The sequence below is a fragment of the Lathamus discolor genome, chromosome 3 (assembly GCF_037157495.1).
Source record: "Lathamus discolor isolate bLatDis1 chromosome 3, bLatDis1.hap1, whole genome shotgun sequence".
Lineage (NCBI taxonomy): Eukaryota > Metazoa > Chordata > Aves > Psittaciformes > Psittacidae > Lathamus > Lathamus discolor.
In genome coordinates, this window is record NC_088886.1 from 36,271,657 (window position 1) to 36,282,139 (window position 10,483).

At 39.9% G+C, this 10,483-nt stretch overlaps 1 long non-coding RNA gene across 1 annotated transcript; it reads right to left on the reverse strand.

Annotated features, from left to right (window-relative positions):
- Positions 1 to 899: 899 nt before the first annotated feature.
- Positions 900 to 10,183, reverse strand: LOC136010925 (uncharacterized). Its single transcript, XR_010611074.1, has 2 exons — positions 9,977 to 10,183; positions 900 to 1,083 (listed from the first exon to the last, which is right to left on the reverse strand). It is a non-coding gene; the product is annotated as an uncharacterized LOC136010925 (long non-coding RNA).
- Between the last annotated feature and the right edge of the window lie 300 nt (positions 10,184 to 10,483).

Consider the following 10,483-nt stretch of genomic DNA (forward strand, 5'->3'; position numbering starts at 1 on the left):
TGAGTAGCAATTAAAACCTAAGATTTCAAGAAAACTGTATGGTTTTATTTTCAGTCATCTTTTGATTTTATTCCCTAAGATCTTTTGCTGCAAATAGGTTCAATATTTTGTGCTAGAAATCTCATCCGAAGGTGACTGGAGTCAATGAAAGCCTTTCAGTTGATATTTGTAGGCTTTAAAGGGACCCTTAATTTAGCAGCTGACCCAGCCTCTACTGTTTCAACAGAAGTTAGGAACTCTTTCAACAGAAGTCAGTGTACAGGTTAAGCTTTGACAGAATCACACACAAAAAAAACCCTCCAAAACAATTAAGCATGCATTTACAACTAAGATGAATGTACATGTAACAGCTTGTCACACATGCCCAAGAATTGCAATGCTCTGTTGACTACAACCTTCGTCACAGGAAGATTTAGCAAAGAGTGAGATAGCAACTTCACATTTGTAGCATACAGGATTGCCTCTCCTACTACTGCTGGGAGGGGCACAGACTTTAAATATTGTTTATCATGGAAATGTTTAGATATCCTTCCTCTCTTCTTGTCTTCCTGTGCTATCTAAGCAAGCAGCTTTATTTGAACAAGTGCTCTTTAACCTCATTACAGTGTGTTTTTTTCTTATTTCAGCCTTATTCATTAATATATTCATAAAACCCAGCAATCTTGCTGCCCTGCCTTGAGACTAGCTGGTATTTTGCCTTTTGGTGAAAACAGCTAAGGAGGACACCTTCTCCAAACAGAGGTGGGGCTGTTCAGTCTGGCGAAGAGAAGGCTGAAGTGGGATCTTATTAATACATACAAATAACCGACCGGATGGTGCAAAGAGGATGGAGACAGGCTCTTTCCAGTGGTGCCCAGTGACAGGACAACATGCAACAGGCAAGAACTGAAACACAGGAACATCAGGAAACACTTTTACTGTGAGGGTGACCAAGAACTGGAACCAGTTGCTCAGGGACATTATGGAGTCTCCATTCTTGGAACATATTCATAAGTCCTCAACAATTGGCACTAGGGTGGCCCTGCTTGAGCAGGAAGGTTGGACCTTCCAACTTTAACCATTCCATGTGCTGTCAAGAGCCAACTAAAAAAAAAAGAAAAAAGAAAAAGTCAGATTAAGTTCTCCATATTCAATGGGGTTCCCAAACTGTGTAGCACCCCAAATATCATAAGATTTGATCAATTTTTAAAATAACTTTGCTTTCTTATCAAGTCTCTTGTCTCCTTCTTTGATATACTATTTCTATACTAAGAAAAAAGTACCTTTTCCTGGCCAATTTCTTTGAACTGAAAAATAAACCTGTAACTTGGCGCATACTTGGAAATGTTTACAGATGCTCAGTAACCCCATGAAGACTCTCATGTCCCTTTGAATTTAATGGAAGTTGACACTGAATTCAATGAAGTGCGAATCTCCCTCTCAATTTCACTAGCACTTTCTCTCAATTTTTTATGCCTGTGATTTCACACAGTGTCTGTAAATGCTGTTATAATACAGCCACCAACTCAGCCATAGTATTTCAATTGAGAAGCTAGAGACCAAAGTCTTTTGCCATTAGCTGCCTACAGTTCACAAGTTCAATGGCTAATCTGGACTCAATGTTCTTGAAATCTATCTTTTATTACTAATTGGTTTCATTTATTTTCTAGCAGCTTCTTATAATTAGAAAGGGTGAATCACCCTCTTTTAGGGAAATATCAATAACATACTATAAGACAAGATTAACTGCTGCACAAGGGTCTTACGAACCAGAGAGATCTCAGCTCCTGCAGGACATGTGTTAGGAGCACTGGCACAGCAGCAGCAAATCTCATAGTGGGATAGTACATGTGCTCCCATCTCATGAGTAGTAACGTGTGACACTGAGAAGTTCTGTGTTAGCCAGTGACCCTGTGGAGGTTACCTGTTTTGCTATGGCTTTAACACTGAGATGTATCCTGGTAAATCATATTTGTCTAATGTTAGACTTAAGAATATGGATTTTTTTCTTCTGTCTTTGTATGTGTGTAAGTAAATTGCCATCAACAGGATTATTGCAGTCCCGGGTCATATGTCATTCAGAATTTTTGGCCTTTAAGTCCCCCCACTCCAGCTCCTTCATAATCAGCCTTGCAGATCTGGCAGGGTAATGTTTAAGCTTGTTATCCCTCTAATCCTTTCACAGTGCTTGCTGATGTTGACAGTTTTCAAGCAAGCAGGTGGCTGGGAGGAAATGGAGTCAGATATCTGATTACTGTCTCAGTCTTGTACTAAGGAGTGATGAGAAGAGTTATGCTGGGGCAGATGCAAGCGGGAAATGGAGCAAATAGCAGAAATGCCATTGCCCTGGGTCATATACTAGAGTGACAATGCTCTGGCAGAAGCTTCTTCTCCCAAAGCTGGCACAGTGACAGACCCTGTTCCTTGGCCAGAAAATGAGCAGAGGGTTCAGAGAAAGGGAAAGGTGCTGTGTTGGCAGGGAATAAAATCTCATCTCTGCTTTGGGGTCTAAAGAGAGGCGAACCAATATAATAGCTAATGTCTCCTGGGCTCTGCCAGGAAAACAGGATAGCCCTTGCTATCCTTGCCTTGTTTTTTCTGGTTTTAGTTTCTACAAGCTGCATCTATGCAGCAAAGTCCTATTAAAATCAACTGACTTTTGTTGGTGCTTAAAGCTACCCACAAAAATAAGTGCTTCGCTGAAAAATTTAAGCTGAAGCACTTTGCTGCATAAAGTTCTGAGTCAGTACTTTAACCTGGCTGTGTAATTTCCCATCGTTTAATGTGAGACACCTCCTTGTGCCTTCAGTTCAGAATAGTCTAATATATATCACTGGGAAGACTGTGCTCATCCTATGCCTCACTACAACTAATTATGAAATTATAATGCCACTCTATAACCTTGCTGGAGGAAGAGTTTCAAGCTAATGTAAGAAAGCTGGCCTCCCATACTGATGAACAAATATTTTAAAGATGGTATTGCTGAATATCTATCCAGTACCTCAATGCAGCCAGCCTCACTGGCTTATCTTAAGACAGCTGAAGTTTACATGTTTAACTGTTAGAATCCAGTCCTAAAGTCTCCCCAGAATTTTAGAAACTTTGTTCTTGGAGTTTTATCTTTTATGATAATTTTCATGTTGCCTGAAATTATACAAGATTATGGACTGTAGAGCAATCTCTGGGAAATATTTTGCACGTTTGTTTGTTTCTGATAAAAATTTGCAAAAACCTTCAGACCCATTCCTAGTCAAGAAATATTAAAATATAAAATCAAAGAGACAGTGCTTTTTAAATGCCCAATCTGGTCTGAGATCTTCAACTCAGGAGAACTTTAACAGTGCAATAAACAGTGAGACATCTCCTCTGAGCCTGATAAAACCTACTGACATCTGCAGGGAACTATGCTACTGTAAAAATATTGTACCTACTCCATTACTGCTAGCATTGCATATACATTCGTAGAGCCAGCTTGAAAATATTCAAGCAAGATATTACCAGTCTCTTTGACAATAACCACTTGTCTCATGTAAAATATCTTTGCAGACTGCACTATGTGCACATAACAGACATAGGTGCTGCAGTGTCTTTTCCTACCCTGTAACAGTCAGGATGTCTTATTGTCTGAGTGGCTACCAAATATGTGCAAGTACAGGGAGAAGAAAAATCTATGGAAAGCTGTTAATACACTACGTGCAGTCCCTGAAGTAACTGAAATCATTATGTGAAAATTATTCTACCTTTCTTCATCCAGTCCCAACCTCTGTATTTCAGTATGAAAAAAAAAGTATATTTGAAAAGCAGACTGATATTACAGTACAGAGAAACCTGTAAGAAATGGCAAAATGGCACTAAAAAGATAGTCACTGAGAATGACACAAGCAAAGGCAAAAATAATTCTATTGGTACAACAAAAAATTTGTGTGTAATAAAACCATAACTGCTAATTAAATTCACTGCATAATTGTTCTGCTGATCTATGCTGTATATTAGGAGGAACTTGGCTAGAATATTCACAATGTGACCCATATTATTTGCTCTGTAACTGCTCTCTGTGTATGTAGAATTCATGAAAGACAATGGATTTCGCTTAAAATATTCCTAAAGCATTATTTTAAAGGATGAGCATGATGCCAACGTTAGGTTTTGACTTCACAGAGATGATCAGAAAGGTGCTCTCCAGAGCAAGTGAGGATAAGCAAACAGGCTTGTAAAATGCAGAAACATCCTTGGAGTCTGTATAGCTCTGTCTCTCATACTGTGCTTCCTCTTAAGCAATAGGAAACACCAAAGAAGAAATATTTCTGGGGGGTTGGGGGGTGGAACCCTGGTGTTAAATAACCTGTGTACCTGGATAACAGCTGGTCACATTTTGCAGAGTGCCTGCCCTGTGTGGATGTGGGCTGCAGGGAAGCTCTTCTCTCTGTCACCCACTGATCCCAGTAACTTCAGCAACTGCATGTTTTCTTAAAATCCTTTCAAGTGGAGATCAGTTATCTCCACACCTCATTTCTGGACTGGTTCCTGCTCCTTCCACGTGCTGGTGGAAAGCAGCTGCAGCATTCCTGCTCTGCACTGTCGCCCCCAGGGACTCCTTCGGTGCCCTCCCTCCATCCCAGTATGTTTTACAAGGGACACCACGGCACAGGAATGGCACGTCTCAAAGTGCAGGAGGAAATCTGAGGATCCTGAAGTTCCCATTTGAACTGCCACACCATCCCCACTGACACTACCACTGACCCAGAAGAGAGGAGCAAAAGAAATAAAAATATTATTAAGCATGCCTGCAGGGAGGAGTACTGTATGCAAAGCTTGAATACAGCAGGTTCAGGTCAGCCCAGGTGTCTTTTATATTAAGATCAGAGAGAACAGGAACTTGAACAAGTTCATTATTTGAGCTGTTGTAAGATGGGCTTTGCAGTTAATTTTCCTTTTCTCTTGCCTGAGCCCCAGCTTGCTTGACCTGTGTTACACTGCATATTTTCTGATAGAAACACCACAGATAAGCCTCTCACCAGCAGCGGCCTCCATTATCTGGGTCTGTTTGTGAACAGAAATCTGCTATTGCTGTCTGAGAAAAAAAAAAAAAATGGCTGCTTAATGTCAGGGAGTATGTCAAATTATGTCTTGAGAAAAGGAGAAAATATCTTGATAAGATTTTCTTTTTGAACAAATTAAAGCAGGGGAGATAAAAAGCTGTTTCTCAAAGATAAATAAGGAATAAAGTTTGCTAGTCATGAAGATGCATCATTGTGCACATGATAGATTGTTGTCAAAATATTTAATTTAGTTATCTGGTCTGTGGTCTATGGTTATCACCAACCCCGCATCACTCCCATCAGTTCTAACAGGGCCATAAACTGTTTAGGACCAAGAGCCAGAGCCTTTCTTTTCAACTTTATGCTATGTGCAAGGTTGTTTTAAGAGGATAAACATTTACCAAGCTGCAGAGAGAGGACAGCATAAGAGAAACATCTTTGCCTCTTAGTGCATCAAACTGAACTTTCCATAACATTTTCAAGATGGGAACAATCTTTGCCATTAACAAATTTCTGTGTGTGTTCTGGGCCCCATTTCCCTGATGAATTCCTGTTCTTATGCATGGCAATAGATTTGTTTCTGTCTACCTTTCACACATTTCAATTTTTATAACATTTTTACATTATAGATAAAATATCCAAGTCTGCAAACGGATAGCTACTTCAAGAAAATGAGATTATTCTCTTTGCTCATTAAAAAACAAACAAACAAACAAAACCACTAAAAAAAAAAAAGCACAGAAGCTGCATTTTTTTTTTTGTTGGGTTTTTTTTTCTTGCTTGTGGACTGACAATGTGTGATAGCAGCAAGCATATGTCTCTTAAAGATGGATATGGTTCTTAGGAAAAGTTCTCAGTGCCTTCTAGCTGGTGGAAGAGTTTGGTCTGAAATATATTAGAGACACAACTATTAAAGGAAAAAAAAAAAGAAAGAAAAAGCAATGGCAGCAATAAAGATGCTGACAGTAACATAGTGCCTTAGTCCACTGAGATTTGGCAATAATCAATACAGGATGCCCTCTCTAAAAATACTTTGGCTTTTGGCAGCTTTAAACATTTTGCTGCCCATTGGTGTAGACTGTCTAAGGAACAGGCAGGTTGAAAAATTTAGAGAAACTTTGAGAAATTACTGAAAGAACAATAAATATTTATATCTCAGAAATTCACAGAACACTTCCAGCTGGGCAGGAACAGACAATATTCCAGATCTGCAGTATCATAGAAAAACAACAGGATAGAGGCCATGGTTATTCTTGCTGCAAATGTAATTCTGGTTGCTTTATCTTCAGGGAAGAAGCAAACTTTATTACAAATGCTATAGACCTTCCTTTTTCACAGATATATGAATAAGGAGTGTCTCCACTGAGACCTAGAAAATTATCTCAGTTAGTGGAAAAATCAACTCCTGTTTTTGCAGAAATGGTGTCTAGATCGCATGTGTTAAACTGTAGTAACTGTTGAAGCACAACACTACAATGTCAGTTTTTTTCCTCATGATTGGTACAAAGGGTCAGACAGTATCATCATAGATGTCTAATGTCCTCTATTAAGAGAAACTATCAAGAGAAATCAAATAGTACTGGTTTTAATTCCTTACTATAATTTAATCACTGTTTATGAAACACGGATTTTTGAAGCATTTAGACTAATTAATCAATTCTGATACAAACACCTCTCTTCATTCTTTTGAGCCTCAATGTAATCTTCACTTTTGGAGCACCAAAATCTTTTTGTCATGATATTTTTCCCATGTTTCCTCACTTCCAGCCTGAACAAGAAACAGAAATTACCAACTACCACATCAAGAATTGTCATTGTAACATTCCAGTCCACTTAAAATCCTACACTGCAGGATGGAACAACAGTTGAAGTCCAAGTCTGTCCTAGCCAACCTGGGTCTCATTTTCTTTCAGAAACAGTATCCCCAAAACACCATGGACATTCATCTCTATAATATGACTAGCTATAGACATGATGACACCCTGCTGCTTTAACCATCTTATATGAAACATATCCTTTGGCTCATGGAACCATCAAAACTTTGGGATCTTTCTTCCTTTTAAGAATACTCAATGAGTATTTTTAGAAGTTCCCCTTATGCCTTTAAATAGGTCCCTTGCAGATATGAAGAGAAGGCTGATTTTGCAGGACAGCTGCAAATAATGTATGAGAATGTTGTGCTACACAGAATCAGCAGGGCTTCAGACGAGCTCAGGAATTGCCCTCAGAGTTTACTACATGGATCAGAAGTTGAAAGATGGCTTTTTGTTGTCCTGTGCGTTAGTACCAAATATCATATATGATGATAAAAATCTATCTGAAAAATACAGAATAGGAAACTTAGACAAATATTTCTGAGTATGAGATTTGCTTTCAGATTCCAAGAAGAGGAATATAGGAAGAAGAATGTGATAACTGATCCTATAAAATATGTAATTCTTTTTCATAGATGAAACCACGGAAATTCTTAGAATTCAGCAATTCACTTGATGGCTGGAAAGCGTTCATGACAAATCAAAAGGTCCTAAATGAAGCATTTGTGTACAGTTTAGTGCATGGTTAGTCACAAAGACACAAAATGTGATGGGAAAACAAGGTATGCCAGCAATAACTGCAATCTATTTCATGTAAATGGTTCAATCGTATGCCAGGCTACCAGTACTTCTGCTTCAGATCATGTCTACATTTATGGCAAGTATTTGTTTTCATCAGAAAAATGTAAGTAACATAATCATGAGGCAATGAAGACAGTAGATGGTACTTTCCATATTTTTTTACTGCAGCAGTTTTTTACCTTTTTATTCTGCCTAAGAGAATCCACTTGGGAATTCTGAGTGTGAAGGATTTTTATTTTTTTTTTCCTGACTAGTGGTGCTAGTGGTAATATAGATCTGAAAAGCTTTTATTAATATCTTTTATTTTATTGCCTAGCGTTTATTCATTTTTCACTCACATGTAAAAGAGAGCAAAGAGAAAAAACCCACCAAAATGTACTTGCACATAGAAATAACCTGCAAAGTCCTAAAAAAAGACTATTGAGGTAATAGAGATAACATTTTTAGATTGTAAGGATGGAAGGTGAAGAAACATAGAGCCTTTGGGAAGGTAAAATTCCCTTTAAACATTTTCTCACCGCTTCCTGTATCACAATAATCTTCTTTTGGATGTAACATTATTTAGCTGTAACATAACTTATTCTGGCAGTAACGCCAGTTCATTTGTCTCAAGGGCCATATACTTCCTAAGATACTGCATACAATTAATACTTTGGTCCAGCTATAGGTTATATGAAGCACAGAAGATCTAAAACATGTACACTGCAAGCACCTGTAGCTGGTAGAGGTCTAAGTAAATAGGTCCTTGCTCATATCTCAATGTCACTTATTTCTAAAGCTGACCTGACAATGCTAGGAAATAATACAAAACCTGAGGGATTCAACCCAAAGACAATATAGATGAGCTTCCCTTTCAGATACAAGTGCTTTTCCAGAAGTCATCTTTATGGCTCAATCCCAGTGCATTTAAGATAAATTTTGGATTGCAACTTCATATCTACAGACCACCTCTCCTAGACAGCTTTAGAGATTTACAGTTAGAGTGGGTTTCTAAAATGCCTACAGCTCATTTGGGGAAGAAAATGAGAACACGAAGCAAACAAGTATTACTCGGGGATTGTGTGTTCCTGCATAGGCAAGTTCATTTAACAGAAAATCAATTGGCATACAGTTATGCAAAACAAAATGAGTAATAACAGGGTTTACGAGGCCAACAAACACCTAGTGGCAACTACTGTGTATTAGTATTTCCTAAAACCTTCTAAAAGCAGGTGTTTTATTGCAAGATAAAACACAGGAGATACCATAATAGCTACTTTTGAAAGAGATACGAGAAGCACTTTGCTGCCAATTTGTCAGAAATGTAAACTATATAACTATATAGCTACAGTTACCATGGTTGCCATCTTTACAGTGGATGCTCTCGTGCTGTGGCAAGCAGAACAAGCTTTCCATGGTTATAAATTCTCTCCTTATCAGGAAACCTAATGAGAGGCTACCTGCTTCCCTTCACCCAAGATGGCGCAGGCACACCTTCATCTATGGCGGTACAAGAGGCGTAGAAAGGGGACAACGGACCATGCTGGCGGAGCACCGTGCCTGTACCCAGTTGGGTAGCTGCAGTGCAGGGACTGTGTATGAACTGCTGGGGTGGGCATCTCATGCAGGTCCCTTACAGAGGAAGTGACTCTGTAGTTTCCACAAGCCCTGATTTCTATCCAAATCTCTTTTTATACTTTCAGATATAAACTCAGGATTTTAGGTCCCATTGCATTCTACTCACTGTTTTGAATATTTTGCTCATCTTTATTATATTGCTTAGGTAAAAATTAACCATTGTCATTGTTGTCTACTTGCAAATGTTATTTGACTTCTCTTGTTTCTGAATTTGGCCGTAGTTGTGCACCCATGGATCTGGTTCAGTATGCCACACATCTAAAAAAACATAAATCACAAAGAACTGCCATAAATACGTTCCTTTTATCCCACCTTTTGAAAAAGTGATGAGAAAGAAAAAAGTCGGAAAAAAAAAAAACAAACCCAAAAAACTCTACAACAAACTCGGAACAAGAAGATATAAATCAGGTCAAAATCTCATCCTGAATTTGAATGTTCAAGAACAGGAATTAGTAGAAGACATAGAAAAGAGGAGATGCAAAAATAGGCCTCATTTAAAAGTACACTCCAGCCAAAAATACCTTCCAAGTTTCATGTCAGCCTTGGAGGTTTCCTCTAAAAAAAGAAATAAAGTGAGCAACATTTAATAACAAGAATGACCTATTTTGGAAATAAAATTAACATGGACATTTTCTTCTGAGAATAGGACCAGTTTTTACGAAACTTCCCCACCACTTCATGGACCCATTCTATGATGAGCATTTCATAATTCTTATTCTAACTCACTCTGCATATCTCTCAGAATCCAAAATAAATTTCCAGTCTTCGGGCTTCTTCTAGGGCTGAAACCTGCTGTATCTGCCGAGGTGAGTGCCTCCAGAGAGGAGCCTTCAACCCCGGAGGGAAGAAAACCCCACAACCAGGAGCCTCAGCTCTGAGCGGCGAGAGCCACCCCGGGAGCCGCAAGCCCTCGCCAGGCCGGGCCCAAGAGCCGGCAGCTCCGCCGCGGGGAGCAGGGACTCACAGGGGCGGAGCCAGGAGGGACGGCCCCGCCCTGAGCGGGCAAAACACGAACCACGGGGCGCGGGCGCAGCGATTGGCGCCGGCGGCACGGGGAGGTGGAGCGCGCTCGCCTCAGGGCCAGGGCCTGCCCTGGCTGCTTTGGCTGCCCTGGCGGTGGCAGCGGACCGAGCTGATGGGAGGGGAAGCGGCAGCGCAGAGCTCGGGGCGCAGGGAGTGCCTGCGCCGGGCTCGTGAGGCGAGGGTGCGCCCTGGGAGAGGCCCTCCTGCGGC